Source organism: Rhodnius prolixus, unplaced genomic scaffold, assembly GCF_049639745.1.
Source record: "Rhodnius prolixus isolate KJV_2025 unplaced genomic scaffold, Rpr scaffold_16, whole genome shotgun sequence".
Classification (NCBI taxonomy): Eukaryota; Metazoa; Arthropoda; class Insecta; order Hemiptera; family Reduviidae; genus Rhodnius; species Rhodnius prolixus.
In genome coordinates, this window is record NW_027411616.1 from 2,787,004 (window position 1) to 2,806,436 (window position 19,433).

At 36.2% G+C, this 19,433-nt stretch overlaps 1 protein-coding gene across 10 annotated transcripts in view; it reads right to left on the minus strand.

The window, feature by feature from the left end:
* The window catches only part of tgo (Aryl hydrocarbon receptor nuclear translocator homolog tgo), an 83,502-nt gene that overhangs the window by 41,770 nt on the left and 22,299 nt on the right, over positions 1–19,433 (minus strand). The window lies entirely within an intron of this gene.

Genomic DNA, 19,433 nt, shown 5'->3' on the forward strand with positions numbered 1-19,433 from the left:
TTTCCTCTAAAATCAGCAGCCAGGGAAAATAATTAAAACATCTGAGACTTCTGTTACGTCGAGCTTAAGCTAGAATTTCGATTAAGCGGTAGAGTAATCGTATTAACATGCAATTAACAATATGTATAAGGGCAAGCCGTTGTTTTGCAACAGAAATTCTACACTAAATTGGAAAAGATGGTACGAAAGGCGACCTCTGCGCATCGTAAACAAAACCTCCAGCACTTAGGGTACTCTAGAGTTCACATGTTGCTGCGCCGGCCAGTGCGCTGCGAGTTGTGCAATAAATAATTAACTCGAAGTAAGCACGATTGCTTCTTCTAAACAACTCTACTATTTCTCTATATCATTTACAGTCAAGATTATAGATTGCAAGGTATCATTAGTTTTGTTCATATTAGTAAAATCTCTTTAACAAAAACTTACAGTTTAAATTGTTAAGTATAAGGGTTGATTAAACGCCAAAAGGTACACAAATCAGCTAGTACCCAACATTTCATTCATGCTTAGCTGATATAATTTAAGTAATTTTGCTGCATTAACTTTTTCTTCACATTTTTTTAGAAATTATTAGATGTCACAGACCCTTATGCTGGCCCTTTTCATCTACAAAATATTTGTTCAAGTAGCACTGTAGATTGACTGTTATATCTAGTTATTTATAATAATCAAACTATTAATTACAGGTGAAAAAGAAAAACGTTATAAAAAATAAAAAAAAATTATGAGGCTAAAAAATTCAAAACCTTTTTTTAAAAAATGCTTATATCAACATACATCAATGATTTTGTTTATTTTATTTATTTTTTTAAATCGTCGGTTTAAGTTCATTCTTCGATTAAAGTAATTGTTATTTTATGTAGTAGTCAAACGTTTATAATAATAGGTAATAATTATCTGGCTTTATCGCAAATAATATAGTTTTCTTCACTTACACTCTCAATGTAGATGTTCTTCTCACAATGTTGAATATATGTAATATATAATAAATAAGATATGCATATTTTTAGGACAGCTAATTATTCCAGTATTTTACTATAAGTAAAATTAGGGGGCCTAAATTAAATTACAATTGAGAAATGAATAATTATTGTTGAATAATCTACTTGTTATTAACTGTGTGTTATTTGTGCTCACGAATATTTCGGTAAGACGAATTCAAGACTGAAATATTCTGTTAAATCCGTGATTCAAATTTAAACAGTAGCTGACTCTAACTTTGTTTTTCTCTACTTTAACATGAATGTATATGTGACTACTAAGAATAAAGGGCATATTAAAGAGAAATTTGAAGAATAATTTGAAATGGAGTTAAAATAAAGTACCTATTTAAAAACGAAGATATAATATACATTTTATCATAATTATAACAAAATAATATTATGATCTGGCCAGCATAAGGGTCTGTGACATCTAATAATTTCTAAAAAAATGTGAAGAAAAAGTTAATGCAGCAAAATTACTTAAATTATATCAGCTAAGCATGAATGAAATGTTGGGTACTAGCTGATTTGTGTACCTTTTGGCGTTTAATCAACCCTTATACTTAACAATTTAAACTGTAAGTTTTTGTTAAAGAGATTTTTGTACCTTTTGGATAGATTTTCATTTTTGTCTATTTTACAAAGTTACTTATCTGCTTCACAGATTTTTTTAAAATTTAGAATAAGCAATTCTATCATTATAACCTGATAAGGTGTTAAGTCGGAACCGTAACTACCATTGGAGAGATCTTTTTAAAGAATGATTATAGTTGCCATCCTCAATAACAATTTTTTTGAGAAAGCGTTTTGAATAAAATAGGAAGGTATTTGTACGTAAAAAGCAAAATTAAACTGCGATTTCAGTACTTCCTCTTAAGAGGAGTAAGAAAAATAAACTGCGATTACAGTACTTCTCCCTAAAAGGCAAAGATTTTGAATCGAACGACTATTCATTAATGTAAATAGGTTCACCCATTGATAATTTTAACGATTGCAGTACTTCCTCTTAGTAGGTGCAAGAGCATCAGCAACGTAGAGGAGCTTTAACCACTTATTCGTGCTAAATTTTATCAAAATCGGACAAAGCGTTACAGAAATATTGGTAATAATAGTTTTAGAAAGGGCCTTACTTGGGTGGGGCAAACTCCCCTCTTTATGAGGCACAGCGTTCAGACTTTTAAAGTGCAAATCTGTAAAAAATTTCAATTCGAATGACACTTCATTCATGACAATCGGTTCTCGTGTCGATAATTTGAAACGATTGCTATACTTTCCCTTAACAAGTGTAAGAGCTGATCGCCGCTTTAATGTTACGTAGGGGAGCCCTAACTCTATCATCCTACCAAATTATTTCAAAATCGGGCTAAGATTTACAGAATAATTAGTAATAATAATTTTGGAGGGGGCCTTACATAAAGGGGGCTAACTCCTCTCCTATGCGATGTACAGCGTCGAGACCCCCAAAAGGCACATCTACATAAAATTCCGAATCGAATGACACCTCATTTACAGTCAAGATTATAGATTGCAAGGTATCATTAGTTTTGTTCATATTAGTAAAATAAAATAAATCCTTCCGAATTAATTACGGTTATCGGTTTGCGGTGAGGCTTTCAGTCACTCTTCAGAACGCCGCATCCGAAAACTCTACGACCTACCATTCTTCTTTAGCTATCGTACAAATTAACATTAACATTACTCCAGTAATAACTACCTCTAGACTTCTCTTACCGGTCTAGAAGCACGTAATTTACTTACGAGTTAGATGGGGATATTTAACGAGGCGTGTTTTTTGGGCCATACCGTTTTGAAATAAAGAAAAACAATTATACTTTTTTAAACAATTTTTTTTTTACATGAAACCCTGTACCTTAATCTACTTTTCTACATAATTGCCACTAATATTAAGGCACTTATTGTACAACCAGCTTTTGAATCTCATCCTCATTAAAGTATGCCGGTCCTGACCACCACTGCAACCCGGTCGTTTTGACATCATCATGGCACTGACCACCCAGATGAATCTTCGAGTGCAGAATCACGGGACGCTAGATCGGGACTGTACGGAGGACCCGATGAGATCTTGAGTTTGATTAGCCGTCTGTGGACGGGCATTGTCATGGAGAAAAACGATCTCCTTACTGTGGCATGCCACGCCTTCTGTTTTGAATTGCACGGCGCAGTTTTTTTAAGGCCTCCCACTGGCTAAACGTTTGTTTTTGTGCATCTCTGTATTTTCTGTACCCAACGGAACACAACTTTCGATAATTTAAGCGTCCGGTCACAATTTCATAGAGAACACTTCTTGACACTTGAGGAAATCGTAAAGCGATTTCTCTTTCACTTTTTCGTCACTTTCTGCACCAAATTTTCAGTATCGGCTGAAGGTCGCCCATTCGTTTCACATCATTAACTTTCGTGTGGCCATCTTTAAAAGCTCTAACCCATTTCCGTATACCATTCCACTGCTAATAATGTTTTCTCCATAAACTTCACTGATCTCGCGATGAATTTCAGCCGCTTTCGCACCATTACGACTAAAAAAAGCAATCACAGCCGTATTTCTCTATCGGCGGAGGCATTTTTAAATACTCACAAACAAACGTAAACACGGTCGAATGTTTCCGTATTAGCGTCTGGTTTCTTACTGACAGAAGTAGGTACGCAGCGCGCATGAGTCAAAGGCCGACCTCAGCACTGCAGCGGCCGAATTTCTAAACGGCACTTAAAAAAACACGCCTCGTACTAGAAGAGTTAATAACTAGAATTAATAATTAGAAGAAAAGTAATGTTTTGGGGCTGCGAATGCTTTCAAGCCTTACCGCCTAACAGGACTGTTTACTTATTAAATTTGGAGAACAGAAACTTCCCTCGTCTTCTTGGTCTAAAATAAAATTACAAATCCTTTTCATGATGGGAGATCTTTTAAACAATTATTTGTGACATTGCTATATTTAATTCAATTACAAAACTATTTACTAACATAATTTTTAATATGATTGGCAAATGGGCGGAAGCTGAGGAGCAACTGGGATTTCGAAAGGGTAGAGCTTGTGCAGACTTAATTTCATCTTAATGTCAGCAGTAAATGTACAGTTGATGTTGAAGAAAAAACGTGTTTGTGGATTGTAGATTTGAATAGGGCCTTTGGTCCTGTCCATCATTCCAAATAGTGCTTCAGACTACCTTAAATTAGTTTCGGTGTATTAGTGAGATGTACTCTACGCCTACTTTGCTATCTCTGGCGAATACTATCTCTCTGAGCAAGTTCTAGTTACTCAGGGTGTATTGCAAGGCGAAATGTTAAGGCACGTTAACCCATAACTTAAATAATTAATTCTTTAAAGATAACCTTTGGCTGTTTGCTAAGTACATAAGGCCATACAAAAAATCAAGGCCACTTTTTGTTTCATAACTCATCTCCAATATATTAGAATACTTTTTTGAAACAATAAATAATTATGAAGATTATTCCAACTTTTCTGGAAAGATATTCCGAATAGATAGACTACATCGCTGTAGCTGTTCTCGAGGGAAGTGATACTTCTTCCGTTAGAGATATTGCATCGCTAACTTTCAGAACCCACGACGAAACAAACTTGGGATTTCCTGCCATGCTTCTAGAGCTAGAGATACACTAAAGACTTTTCGCACTCAACGGACCTCAAAACGGATATTTCTTTTTAGATTTTGTATTCTGTAAAATTGCTTTCCCGGCTCTTCCATTCTCTCTAAATTATTCTAGTATATCTTGAGATTATATCAATACTTTTAAAATTGCTTAATATTCTATGGACAGCGAAGCTGTATTTTGTTCTGAAATCGAACAACTATTTTCAATATGGAATACTGTGCTCGTATTATGCACTGTCAAATTGATATTAGAACGTTCTTAGGGGCAATTAGAGGAGAAGAGGTGGTCTACTATCTAGTAGCACTTTCCACCTACTGAGTATACAAGAAAGTCTACATTTTATCTTCAGATACATTTTGCTCTGGGCAGATCCAAGATAGGGGTGTGCGAAGGAAGAATAGTGCATTTCTTGTTTTTTTTTTGTTGGGTAGTTAGAAAGAACAAGGAGATTCTCTGAAGGACCAACACCCAGGTAAACTCTCGGACACAATGAAGGGCTACTCAGAAACAGGGTGCCCACAGTTCTCAACCATGTCCAACCAGGTCTACCTGGTCACAAGCCTTCTTTCCAGCAAATTCTTAGGGGCAATTAAACGGATATTTTAGGTCACCTACTTTGTTTCACCTACTTTGCTATCTCTGGCGAATACTATCTGCTTCAAAAATAAGCCCCGCATTTTTTCTAAGTCTTAGTATAAAGTAAATCAAGTAAAGTAATGCTTTTTAGGTGGGCTTTATGTCCAACTAGGTTAAATAAGAGACGACCAGCAAACGTACTTCAATGTAAAATTCTCATATTCAACATTAAATAAAATCCAAGACTGGGAAAGTGGACCCATTAATCAACAATACATCTTAGCTTTGAAGGCCTCGCCTCTAACCGTTCGGCTATTGTGGCGCCTAAGTGATAGTAATAATGTAGCACTGATCTCTGAAACCTGGCTAATGCTATTAAACACTATTACAATACTGCGAGAGTATGGCAAGTCTGCATCTATAGACATAGAGTCATTCGATTCAGTATGTTACCTACAAGAAATAACTCCATCTTGTGGTCGTATCAGTGCTTTTCGATACAAGCAATTATATTTCAACTTGAATGTTACAACCCACTGTATGATACCGTGGCAACGCACAGACCTGTTTTTGCGGTCAATTCGCCTGATTACAATTCTTTCATTTTTACGGAAAGTCGAGGAGGGATGCTCTAACCAGTAAGGGGAAGTCAAGGAAAGATGGTGAGTGACTCCGGGAAGTCTGGACCCGATGAGTGGTTTGGCAAGTTGCGTTCTTAAAAAAACATATCGATTGTTATTATTAACAGGTGGCGGTTATCAGAAGGAAGAGAGTGCAGGAGAGGGCGCTACGTGCAAACCGGATCCATTAGATAATCCCGGCCGTGCTGCACATTGCACCTCCCTCAGATATTAATCCTTCCCATTGTTTGTCATTGCGCTGAAAATCACCACTCCAGTTTGTATCCACACAAACAATATTTACTTCTAATTATACACATTTTTCCTCTTATGTTTGCTAAGCGGCAGTACTAGTATGAGTGCATTTAGGGCTTCCAATTGGGTGACGTTCTCTAGGAAAGTTGGGAGGAATCGGGAATTACAGTTTAAGTTTTTAATTGAAGAATCTGGAGTATATTTACGAAAGTGGACAATTATTTATCTATTAATTTTGGTCAAATTCACCCAAGTCTAAGTATTTACATGAATTTTGCTCATCAGATTACAGAAGTAAATATATCTTTCGGTTATATTATTTGTCTCAGCCATGTAGGATGCGGCCAAAGAACATGAAAACAGTACAACTAAGGACAACCGTACAAATACAATTTTGTTTTTGTAGGGAATCAATCCAGAAAAATAAACGGTAACTATGTGACGCTGTAATTCGGCATAATTGCCCAAACAGTGGCATCGGCCGATTAGAGGGGTTTGGTGGCGCCAAGAGTCAACTATCCCAGGCGGCACTGCATGTACTGTCCCAGGTCACTGAATTCACTAAGATATTGCCAGAACAACTTTGAGCAGTGAACGCCGGAGTTCAGCTTTTGATGGCAGCCTGTCTATCGGCGGCTGTCCAGTGTAAACTGAATTCATTTTGCTTGAAAAACGTTGGCAAAGATCTCCAAGGGTAGGAGTATCTGATGCTCCAGCTTCGGTTCTCCCACGAGTGCACAACCCCTCCGCCAACAATCAAATTTCATTTTTCCCCGAGCTGTTATGTGTGCTTGCAGTGTGTGTTATAGTTGTTGCCAGAGCGTCTCTCACCACTGAAACTAGCCTTATAATGTTTTCTATAGTTTTATTGTATAACTACTGCCTACAAAATGCACATCGTTGCAGCAAAATGCAATATGCGCAGAGGCAATCAAAAACGTCACTTTTTATCCATTTTCTCACCGCACCCTTTTTTTGTTCTTGTTATTAATTCTAATTCATAAATTTTTCTTTTGATTTGATATTTTTATATTACCTTCACCATCCTAAGATATGGTTATCATCAATATGTTCTATTTCAACGGAAAAATAGTTATAGAGATATTTGTGCCACTAAAGTTTTAGGGTTTCGCCAGTATCTTGAAAAACTGAAATATCGGTTCAGTTTAAGAGCTATTTTCGGTTGACGGATTCAGACCAAAACTTCAGCGCTCAAAATCTAAGGTCGTTGGTGCTAGAGATTTTTTCAGTGCCAGCCTCCGGTCTCTCGTATCAAATACTCTACCTATTGCCGTGTAGTAAGCTGTAAGAAGTTCCTATGAAGCTGTCAACTGGTTTACCAATATTTTTTTTAGGCACCAATTAGCAAAATGTAAAATTGAAGGTTTGTAATTTTTCGTTTTATGGTTGCAACAGTTGCGTACGCACAACAGACCAATTTATAAAAATCATTTTTCGTGAAATCCAAAGCATATATTTCCATTTTTTGGAAACTCATAATCATCTGATGAAAATTTAACTTGCATTACTTCCTTTTTTTACTGCTAGCAAGTAACTGAAAAATCGCAGGATATGACGTCCTGTGTAGTTAGTTGGACATCATCCTTAGCTAAATTGTAAGCTTCTTTTGTTTGTCTTGTATTCATTTCGCTTGCACATTTTCGCAATTCCAAATTATCTTCCTACCTTTTATTTAGAAGCTTTACGTTAATGGAACAAATTTCAAAGAACCAACTCTATTATCGTTTGTCATTTCAATAACGAATTCAGGAAAAAATTATCGGCAATGGCCAGAGGAAGCGATAGCAGTTTTTTTTAGTGAAAAGGGAGTTTACTGAATGTTGAGTCATCTTATTCTTCCTACAGCTCATTAATGAAATGGATGTAGTGCACACGAAAAAAGACTGAAGTTGAAACAGTAGAAAACCGCAAACAGAAACAGAATTATACTTTATATTATTCATTTTTTTATATAGACAAGATTAAACTGCTAGGCGTAATTTCTGATCAGTTTCACCTTGGATATGTGCGGATGCAGCAAGTTGACTGAGCAACCAACCTTATGTCCTAACTCAGCATTATAAATATAGTATTTACTAATATTGAGAACCCGTTTCTAATATTAAAAGATGTCTTGTGTACTCTAATTTTCTCTTTTCGCTATTTCTTCTAACTTATCATTTCCGCGTAAAAGACAGATGAATTCAGTATTTAAAATTTCACCAAATATTATAATGTTTTTATTTATTTTGATTTTTTATGAAGTTTTTAGAATTAACTAAAAAAATGAAGTTCCAGTGTATTAACATTTTAACTTTTATTGCACACTAAAAATAATTCGATTTTGTACAAAATATTTGGTTATGCGCTTTACGGCAAACTTGTCCCCTCTCTCCTCTTAAATAGTTTTTGGTGGAAACAGGTTTCAAATGGCCTTTCATAGCTCTAAGTACAAGCAAACTGGGCTAGTATTCGGTAGACTTAACTTCCGAAATTGGCTTTCCTGATTTCATCGAATACTAAGACTACCACTGGGTCCTAAATCACTGCGGACGCGCATAGTGACAGAGCAATAGGAGCAATGTTAATTGCTAAGCTTCCTAGATAGGCATTTCTAGTAAGAAGCTGCTAGAAAAAGTAAATGTAAGAACCAGCAGCTGGATTCGAACCCGGAAATTAAGAATAATTATCAGGTTTCTGGACGATGATTGCTAGGCCCCGAGTTAGTCCTCTCACGATTGGGGGCGCTTTGCTGACCATAGTCGCATTCTAAAGAAAACAACTATTGCATGCTGTCTACATTTGGTTGAAACTAAACTTTATAAGAAATTTGCTTGCCAAAGCCTTTCAGATTGTTTAAAACTCTAACTTAAAAAAAAGGGAAAAAAGGTTCACCCAATGTTTGGCCCTTTAATGTACTATTTTTAAATTATATTACTTCTTAATAATATTTTGCAAAACGGCAAATTGGCAAGTTACGGCCTTCCTTGTGTTCCAAGGTGAGCTAACTGCAAACGGCAGCAATTTTAAAAGCAAACTATACCATTTCTAAAACATCTAACCTTGAAATATAATAATTATTATCTTCATTCGAATTGTTGTTACTTCGCTTAGTTTTTTTAACAGTAGTTTCATTTTTCATAACAAGAAATTATTCTGAGGACTTCATCTTCGGAGAGAGAAATGATGGCGAGTAATGAAGTAAGCTCAAGATTTACTTCCGGGAGCAAGTGCCGAAAATTAAAACCACGACTGTAATGAACGAATGAAAATTACGGCTGTAATGAACGAATTTTTCATAGCCTTGAAAATCGCCTGATTTCCTGTAACGTCTTTGTAATTATTGTACGTACTTGTCTGGAGTTGGGTTCTGACCCAAGAGAGCAAGACAGCCTTGAGAGTATGGGAAGACAAAGTATTGAGGAAGATATATGTTCCTGTAAACGAGGGAGAAGGATGGAGAATCCGCAGCAACTAGGAACTGCAAACTCTTTAGGGAGAAGCAGACATCGTTGAATGCATTAAAAAAGGAAAATTGAGTTGGTTAGGACATGTGGAGAGGATGGTGGATTACCAAATCCTGAAACGACTTTTATATGGAAGGCCCGGAGGCGTCAGAAGGAGAGATAAGCCAAGACTGAGATGGCTTGATGACGTCGAAGGGGATTTAAGGAAAATTGATGTGCGAAGGTGGAGATCGAAGGCTCTTCATAGAGCTCAGTGGAGAGCCTCGATTGAGAGGGCCCTGGTCCTTTCAGGACTGTAGCGCCGAGGAAGAAGAAGACTTGTCTGGACTTTAGGCTATTTTCCTGGACGTCGATTAAGGGCATTTTGTTGGCATGGCATATGCACTGCCACAGGGCGGCGGTAAAGGGCATAATAACCACCCAGGTTCATTGCCTTAAAAAAAAAAAAAAAAAAAAGGCATTTTGGGAGGAGTTGGTAGGCATGTCTTTAAGTACCTTTACAACATCGCTCCCGTTTTTATATATTAGGAGGGAGTTAGTTATAAATTGTTGCAAAAATTCCAAGTTTCACATTTATGGAAATACACAAATTTTCGAGAAAAATTATGGAGTAATTTTGTTAAAAAAGCAAATTAAATTTTGAATTAAAAAAAAAAAAAAAATTGGTGGGGTCTGAAGATGATCATTCTGTCTCTATCTAAATAAACAATCTGGCCAACTCTTTAGAATTATAATACAGTGTGGAATAAGCAAGTTCAAAGATATTTATTATCATTATTGCATGATTAGATGTTCCGCTTGTAGACATGTGTGAAACAAGTATGGCCAAAAGTAGTGGTGGGGATGTGGATGTTTGGCTAACAGTAAACTGGCTCGATTGGATCAGATAAGTAATTATATCATTTCTTCGAATAACCACAGTAAAGAGACCAATATGCCTTGAATGCTTGAAATGGAAATTAAAGCAGATTTATCGATTAAGATGTTCGAAACTAAGAAAATATTTAGCGATATTTTCAAAAGGAGCAGGATTCTAAGTGGATTTTGTTTTGAAGATTATTCTGTTTAGATGACAGCAAAGCAAATATTCGATTGAGGTATACTGAGCTGAGATCAGTATTTTTGCAGGCTAAAAACATGTTGTATTTTTCGTCACTTTTTATTTGAATTATTCTCCAGAGCAACATTCATTTCTTCAAAATATCATTTCAATTATCTGTAAGTTCTGATGCTCACCATTTCCATCATGTTGTCTAGTAAGCTTTCCTACACTCCATTGTATCTAAAGTGTATTTTACTATTTTACACGATTTCTGACAACTCAGTAAGCATACATTTTTAAATTAATATTTATATTTTTTATTAATGTTATCTATTGTGGGTTGTCAGGCCTGTCTATTTTCGCTGAGGTTGTTACTCGCATTTAAGGTGAACAGTTTTCAATGAAGGTGGTCTCGGTGAGTAAATCCTCTAGTACCATTTCTGGCGTCTTCTGTCCTAGATTCATCTCTTGAAATGCCTCGTCTGTCTACTGAATCATTTGACCTCTGAATCACCCACTCACATGACTCGCTCTTACTACAGATCATCATTCCTTTTCTCATTATTTATGTTTTAACCTTGGACCTTTTTTAATACTCCTAGAGTCTCGAGAAATTTGTTTTGTGATAATGTGCGAATCTGGCCAGTTCAATTTAAATTAAACTAATTTGTTTTGCCAAAATTCTGATTTTAAGGGAAATTGATTTGCCTGAAATTTAATTTCCAGAATTTTTTTTTTTCATAACTTTTCCGCGGTTTTCACGAAAACAACCCTAGCTGATTTCATCATACTTAGCGAAATAACAATAGTCATGTAAAACCTATTTCCTTAACTTTACCTGAGGAAGGGTAATTTGTTCTTCTCTGATAAAGTGTAATGTCGGTGGATTTTGTACCATTTTAGCACCTACTCGTATTATTAGAGCGAGTAAAATATGTCGAATTTTAAGCAAGTACATTAATTTAGTAGAATTATAGTTCTAAAAGTCGGACAGTGTTCATATCTTATTTCGTCTTTTATTACAAGAATCTGTTGTAGTTCAGTATTTGCTGGAAAGAAGGCTTGTGACCAGGTAGACCTGGTTGGACATGGTTGAGAACTGTGGGCACCCTGTTTCTGAGTAGCCCTTCATTGTGTCCGAGAGTTTACCTGGGTGTTGGTCCTTCAGAGAATCTCCTTGTTCTTTCTAACTACCCAACAAAAAAAAAAACAAGAAATGCACTATTCTTCCTTCGCACACCCCTATCTTGGATCTGCCCAGAGCAAAATGTATCTGAAGATAAAATGTAGACTTTCTTGTATACTCAGTAGGTGGAAAGTGCTACTAGATAGTAGACCACCTCTTCTCCTCTAATTGCCCCTAAGAACGTTCTAATATCAATTTGACAGTGCATAATACGAGCACAGTATTCCATATTGAAAATAGTTGTTCGATTTCAGAACAAAATACAGCTTCGCTGTCCATAGAATATTAAGCAATTTTAAAAGTATTGATATAATCTCAAGATATACTAGAATAATTTAGAGAGAATGGAAGAGCCGGGAAAGCAATTTTACAGAATACAAAATCTAAAAAGAAATATCCGTTTTGAGGTCCGTTGAGTGCGAAAAGTCTTTAGTGTATCTCTAGCTCTAGAAGCATGGCAGGAAATCCCAAGTTTGTTTCGTCGTGGGTTCTGAAAGTTAGCGATGCAATATCTCTAACGGAAGAAGTATCACTTCCCTCGAGAACAGCTACAGCGATGTAGTCTATCTATTCGGAATATCTTTCCAGAAAAGTTGGAATAATCTTCATAATTATTTATTGTTTCAAAAAAGTATTCTAATATATTGGAGATGAGTTATGAAACAAAAAGTGGCCTTGATTTTTTGTATGGCCTTATGTACTTAGCAAACAGCCAAAGGTTATCTTTAAAGAATTAATTATTTAAGTTATGGGTTAACGTGCCTTAACATTTCGCCTTGCAATACACCCTGAGTAACTAGAACTTGCTCAGAGAGATAGTATTCGCCAGAGATAGCAAAGTAGGCGTAGAGTACATCTCACTAATACACCGAAACTAATTTAAGGTAGTCTGAAGCACTATTTGGAATGATGGACAGGACCAAAGGCCCTATTCAAATCTACAATCCACAAACACGTTTTTTCTTCAACATCAACTGTACATTTACTGCTGACATTAAGATGAAATTAAGTCTGCACAAGCTCTACCCTTTCGAAATCCCAGTTGCTCCTCAGCTTCCGCCCATTTGCCAATCATATTAAAAATTATGTTAGTAAATAGTTTTGTAATTGAATTAAATATAGCAATGTCACAAATAATTGTTTAAAAGATCTCCCATCATGAAAAGGATTTGTAATTTTATTTTAGACCAAGAAGACGAGGGAAGTTTCTGTTCTCCAAATTTAATAAGTAAACAGTCCTGTTAGGCGGTAAGGCTTGAAAGCATTCGCAGCCCCAAAACATTACTTTTCTTCTAATTATTAATTCTAGTTATTAACTCTTCTAGTACGAGGCGTGTTTTTTTAAGTGCCGTTTAGAAATTCGGCCGCTGCAGTGCTGAGGTCGGCCTTTGACTCATGCGCGCTGCGTACCTACTTCTGTCAGTAAGAAACCAGACGCTAATACGGAAACATTCGACCGTGTTTACGTTTGTTTGTGAGTATTTAAAAATGCCTCCGCCGATAGAGAAATACGGCTGTGATTGCTTTTTTTAGTCGTAATGGTGCGAAAGCGGCTGAAATTCATCGCGAGATCAGTGAAGTTTATGGAGAAAACATTATTAGCAGTGGAATGGTATACGGAAATGGGTTAGAGCTTTTAAAGATGGCCACACGAAAGTTAATGATGTGAAACGAATGGGCGACCTTCAGCCGATACTGAAAATTTGGTGCAGAAAGTGACGAAAAAGTGAAAGAGAAATCGCTTTACGATTTCCTCAAGTGTCAAGAAGTGTTCTCTATGAAATTGTGACCGGACGCTTAAATTATCGAAAGTTGTGTTCCGTTGGGTACAGAAAATACAGAGATGCACAAAAACAAACGTTTAGCCAGTGGGAGGCCTTAAAAAAACTGCGCCGTGCAATTCAAAACAGAAGGCGTGGCATGCCACAGTAAGGAGATCGTTTTTCTCCATGACAATGCCCGTCCACAGACGGCTAATCAAACTCAAGATCTCATCGGGTCCTCCGTACAGTCCCGATCTAGCGTCCCGTGATTCTGCACTCGAAGATTCATCTGGGTGGTCAGTGCCATGATGATGTCAAAACGACCGGGTTGCAGTGGTGGTCAGGACCGGCATACTTTAATGAGGATGAGATTCAAAAGCTGGTTGTACAATAAGTGCCTTAATATTAGTGGCAATTATGTAGAAAAGTAGATTAAGGTACAGGGTTTCATGTAAAAAAAAAATTGTTTAAAAAAGTATAATTGTTTTTCTTTATTTCAAAACGGTATGGCCCAAAAAACACGCCTCGTTAAATATCCCCATCTAACTCGTAAGTAAATTACGTGCTTCTAGACCGGTAAGAGAAGTCTAGAGGTAGTTATTACTGGAGTAATGTTAATGTTAATTTGTACGATAGCTAAAGAAGAATGGTAGGTCGTAGAGTTTTCGGATGCGGCGTTCTGAAGAGTGACTGAAAGCCTCACCGCAAACCGATAACCGTAATTAATTCGGAAGGATTTATTTTATTTTACTAATATGAACAAAACTAATGATACCTTGCAATCTATAATCTTGACTGTAAATGATATAGAGAAATAGTAGAGTTGTTTAGAAGAAGCAATCGTGCTTACTTCGAGTTAATTATTTATTGCACAACTCGCAGCGCACTGGCCGGCGCAGCAACATGTGAACTCTAGAGTACCCTAAGTGCTGGAGGTTTTGTTTACGATGCGCAGAGGTCGCCTTTCGTACCATCTTTTCCAATTTAGTGTAGAATTTCTGTTGCAAAACAACGGCTTGCCCTTATACATATTGTTAATTGCATGTTAATACGATTACTCAACCGCTTAATCGAAATTCTAGCTTAAGCTCGACGTAACAGAAGTCTCAGATGTTTTAATTATTTTCCCTGGCTGCTGATTTTAGAGGAAATATAGGATGACACTGAAGTGATCCATCTATCCATGGAAGCTATCCATTCACCTAATCCTAGAACCCTTTGGAAATCCGCTGATTACAATTTCTTCTTCTCTTTAAATCGCTGTAAGCCGGCTGTTTGGTGAGTGACATAAGTGGTAAAGGCCTGTGTAAAAATAGGTTCTTTAGGTTGGGGTTAAGTTTGGGGACTATAGACTGCAAAAATAAAGTCATCACGTACCCAAAAGCAATGAAATTAAACCATGCGACCATGGAAGTAAAGCGAGAAGTTGCTTAATATGTGTGGGAAAGCACTCAATGATTACGGGCCTTTCTGCGAAAGTCGCCGCTGAAGAATAGTCAAGAACTTCGGCAATTGTTTTGTAAACTTCATCCAGTTGATATGTTTCGTCAGATTGTACTTGACTGTAAATAATATAGAGAAATAGTAGAGTCGGCTAATCAAACTCAAAATCTCATCGGGTCCTCCGTACAGTCCGGATCTATATAAAAATGCATATACCAACGTAGATACCTATTTTATTTTGTTTTCGTTTTTGACATCTAATTTAAGTGCAAGTTTAGCGCAGCAGAAGGAAGTAAAAATCGCCAGCAAAAGACCAACTCCAACTTTCCCTTTTTCTTTTTAATGAGATGATTATTCAGAATAAAGATAAATCACAAGAATAATTTGGAGCAGAGTTAAAATGAAATGCATTTTTGATGAGATACATCTTTTATTATTCTAACAGAAAAATATTTATGGGTGATAAAAGGCCAGCACAAGGGTCTGTGACACCTCATACATTCTAAAAAATATGATACTAAAAGTATGCATGAAATGTTGTGTACTTGCTGATCTGTTTAATCAGCCCTTATACTTAACTTTTAAAACTGTAAGTTTTTGTTAAGGAGATTAAAGTGGAATTGGGCAGGTGATGTGGCAAGAGTGGAGGATAGAAGATGGGCAAAGAGAAGTTCTCGGTGGACGCCAAGAAGTCGCAAGAGAAGAAGAGGCAGTGAGATGGAGAGATGAGATGTCATTTAGAGTGGGACCACAGCGAACAGACAGAATTTTGTGGAATCAAGTAGTAAACAATAATTTTGCGTCATAGAATTTAACCAGATTCATTAATGCATAAAAAAGAGTTATTCTTTTTTGTCAATTTCGTAGGCCATTTTCTTTGTTTCATTTTCTATATGTTATTTCATCTTTTATTTATTTTCCAGTTCATTTTATTTAATTTTTATGTTTCAGGTTTTTCGTTTCTTCTAGTTTGGTGCGTTCTTCTGGTTTAATTAGTGTATTAACTTTTATTGGTTCTGTTCTTAACTTCTGTAAATATTTGTAAATAATGAAATTCAGAATGTAAAATTCGTAAAACTCCCAAAATTAAGGTTTCTTTTCTCTGTAAAGGGAAAAGGAGATCATTATGACTATCAATTATAAGATGAAGAAAATGTTGACTCTCGATTGCGATGGGGCAATTCGAGCAAATTTGATGAGTTGGATAGGAGTAGACCTGGTAGACCTGGCTATAGTAGTCATTTCATTTGTTGCGAACGCTACAGAAGCAGTTAAATGCACTTTGCAATTCCAAACATGAATAATATGCACAGGTTAGAACTTTGGAAATTGCAGTAAGAAAGATTGTGTGAGGTTCATGCAAAAGTTTTGGGTTTTCATACTATTTGCAGACAAAAGAAATATCGCAATTGGGATAGATTTTCTGTAACGAGTTCGCACGGGATATCCTTTTAAGATCCACTGAGAGAGAAGAAAAATGCAACTGGGCAGTGAAAGTGTTTGTCATTCTGAAGAGTGGTCATCATAACTAAAAATGACGAATTGAGGGAGTTCAAATCTGATATCTTGATCAGAAGCCACCATCGCGTACAACAGGCTTTTGGACCAATTAGCCAACCGAAGTACCACTTGGCTTAATCATGCTTTTAGCTTTCTCAGATATCCTCGCATTCGGATTTTCTTTAGGAGTAACTATTGCGCGCAGCTAGTTCTATAGTTTTTACTTGGATCATTTACCCGAGAAAAATCGGTTAAGGATAGTTTTGGTATGGGCACAATGGTTATGCTTCAAAGCCTACTTCAAGCAGTCACAGCATATTAAACATTAATAAGAAGCAATTCCGAATATGTAAGAAAATTGGCTTACCAAAAGTTCCATTTCACTGAGAAGATTTAAATGAAATCTTTGAAGTGAACGTAATATTGAATTCACTTACTTCTGGTTCAAAATTCTAACTTACAAGCAAATTTAACTGCTATCTATTATACATTCTTATTATTAAATTTAAGGCACGTCAGCATCGCATCTAAGGTCACTGTTTCCGGAGCTTTTTTTTTAATTGACCTGCCAACTTTTGGAACTTTGGTTTTGATTGTCACTGACTACAATTTGGATGCGTTGACTTGGAACTCACCATGTTTTCTCTCATGGCAAGCAGAAGAGAAAGCAAGAAGGAAGTCAGCATTCTCACGAAATATTAAAAAAACAAAACAAACCTAAATGAATAGAACGTAACAGGCCTGAAAGGACAGATGACCATTAGGTATTCCGAGAGCACCTTCAGCTCTTTGTTTTTATTATAATCAACAATTGAAATTCATTGTAGGAGAAAAGATCGACGATGTAGTAAGTCGATGGCATACAAAGAAGGCCGGACGGACAGCTGGCTGTCCCACACCCAGCCTATTCTACTCAAAGGAAATTAAAAAAAAGAGAGTAAATTAGTTTTTACAAAAATCCAACCCAACACAAGGGCACACTAGTTTGACTAGTTTGAAAAGAATTCAGGCGAAGAGAGAAAATATATTTCTAAATATATTAAAAATAAATAAGAGCTGCAGCCTGACACTGTGAGCTTACACAGCATAGCGATCAGTCTCATCAGATCGAACCGGGTAATCAGTCGCTTAAGATCGAAATATTTTTCAACATATTTAATTATTACTGACAGATCTAGATTAAAAACTGCACATTTCAGGTAAAAGACTCTTCAGTGGGATCCACCTCCTTCCTCAGTAGGCCTAAAAAGAATGACGCTAGAAGAATCATTCAAATAAATCAACTTCCGGTATGTAATGTAGACAGGAAGTTCAGAGACAACCGGAAGAGGCATTTCATAAATATGGAAAATCCATTCGGTCATACTTCTGATTGATTTCGCTTTCTTAGCGGGACCCTATCGAAATGTTCAATTTCAGGGTGCTTTGATTTTAATTTTAAAGATATTCAGTTCACACACTCGGAGACCATTTTTGAAACCACTTTTTCGTACTTAGGTGACCTCAAAACTGATTTACGGCGGGAACTCAATTAACTTTAAACGGATATGCTTTAGTCATACCGCACCAAAAACACAGACAAAGCTAAACAAACTCCTAAAAATAAATAAAATGTATAAACTAGCATGTTGTACGTCTCTTTACTGTTTTAAACTGTTCTTTATAAGATTTCTCTTATTAATGAATTATTTAAATCATTAAAAACACATATTTTGAAGTATGTTTCGTGTCTTGTTTAAATTCGCCCGCCCCTTGTATAAAATATCGTATAACTCCAATTTTACTATTCGAAGACATTACACATGCACTAAACGTACAAAACCTTAAACAAGTACTAGGTTTTTATTAATTTTATTTCATTATTTTAATAAAATCTTTTACTGTCCATTAACATTTTGAATAACATACTACACACCATGTAACTTCCCTCTCTCAGCGCCAGACGGACACATAAGTGAAGTCCAATCTCTACCCCACTCATCCTCCTCTGATAGTGGACGAATAACCGAACTTGGCAGAATTACCATAAATATCCGTGCCACGACTGATAAAATTAACGATATTATCAAGAGCAGCGGTCCCAAGCACAGTTTTAAATGTAATGATAATGACAGTAATATATATAATTAGTAGTTATAATAAGATTTGAAAAAACTTTGGATTTATTTTCAAAAATCTCGTTAAAAGTGATCAATCATTTCAATAAAATAGACATTACTTCCAGTCGGCTAATTTGTCCATAAGGTTATTGTCGGGTCTGATGGTAGTAACTAAAAGAAATACCAAAGAGGAACTACTGAATTATCCTGACCGCACACCTACCAATATGCTAAAACCAAGTGGTTAAAGTACTTTTAAAGTAAAAAGTAAAACGCTACTGGAATAAAGCTGCATTTCCACATAGGAGTTGCATGTAATTATTGCAGAATTAGTGCATGGGGAATATGTACATTCCCCATCGTTTACACACACACCTACACTAATAAAAACAAAGTTCTATTTGTGAACTCATCATTCCTTATGTCATTGTGTGTAACTGTGGGAGAACTAGAAAGAAATTTTGTTTTAAAAGCAATGAAGTTCCACTCTGTGTAATTGCTGTAGAAACACTAAGTGATAAGCTGGCAATGATAAGGCAAAACTGCTTTATCCACCTTGAAAATATTTATTTTAAATAATAAATGTTATTGCAAACGAGACTGGCAACTGTTCGCGTTTTAGAAGAAAGGTAACTTGCTCTTGCTAACTGCAAGAGTTTCGCCGCTAAAGAACCCCTAAAAAACTTATTCCATCACTCACCAGGCTAAAAACGGCATTAGTCGAATTCCTTGAATCTCGAGGACCCAATATTTACAGTGATGGAATAAAGAACCCCTAAAAAACTTATTCCATCACTCACCAGGCTAAAAACGGCAATAGTCGAATTCCTTGAATCTCGAGGACCCAATATTTACAGTGATGGAA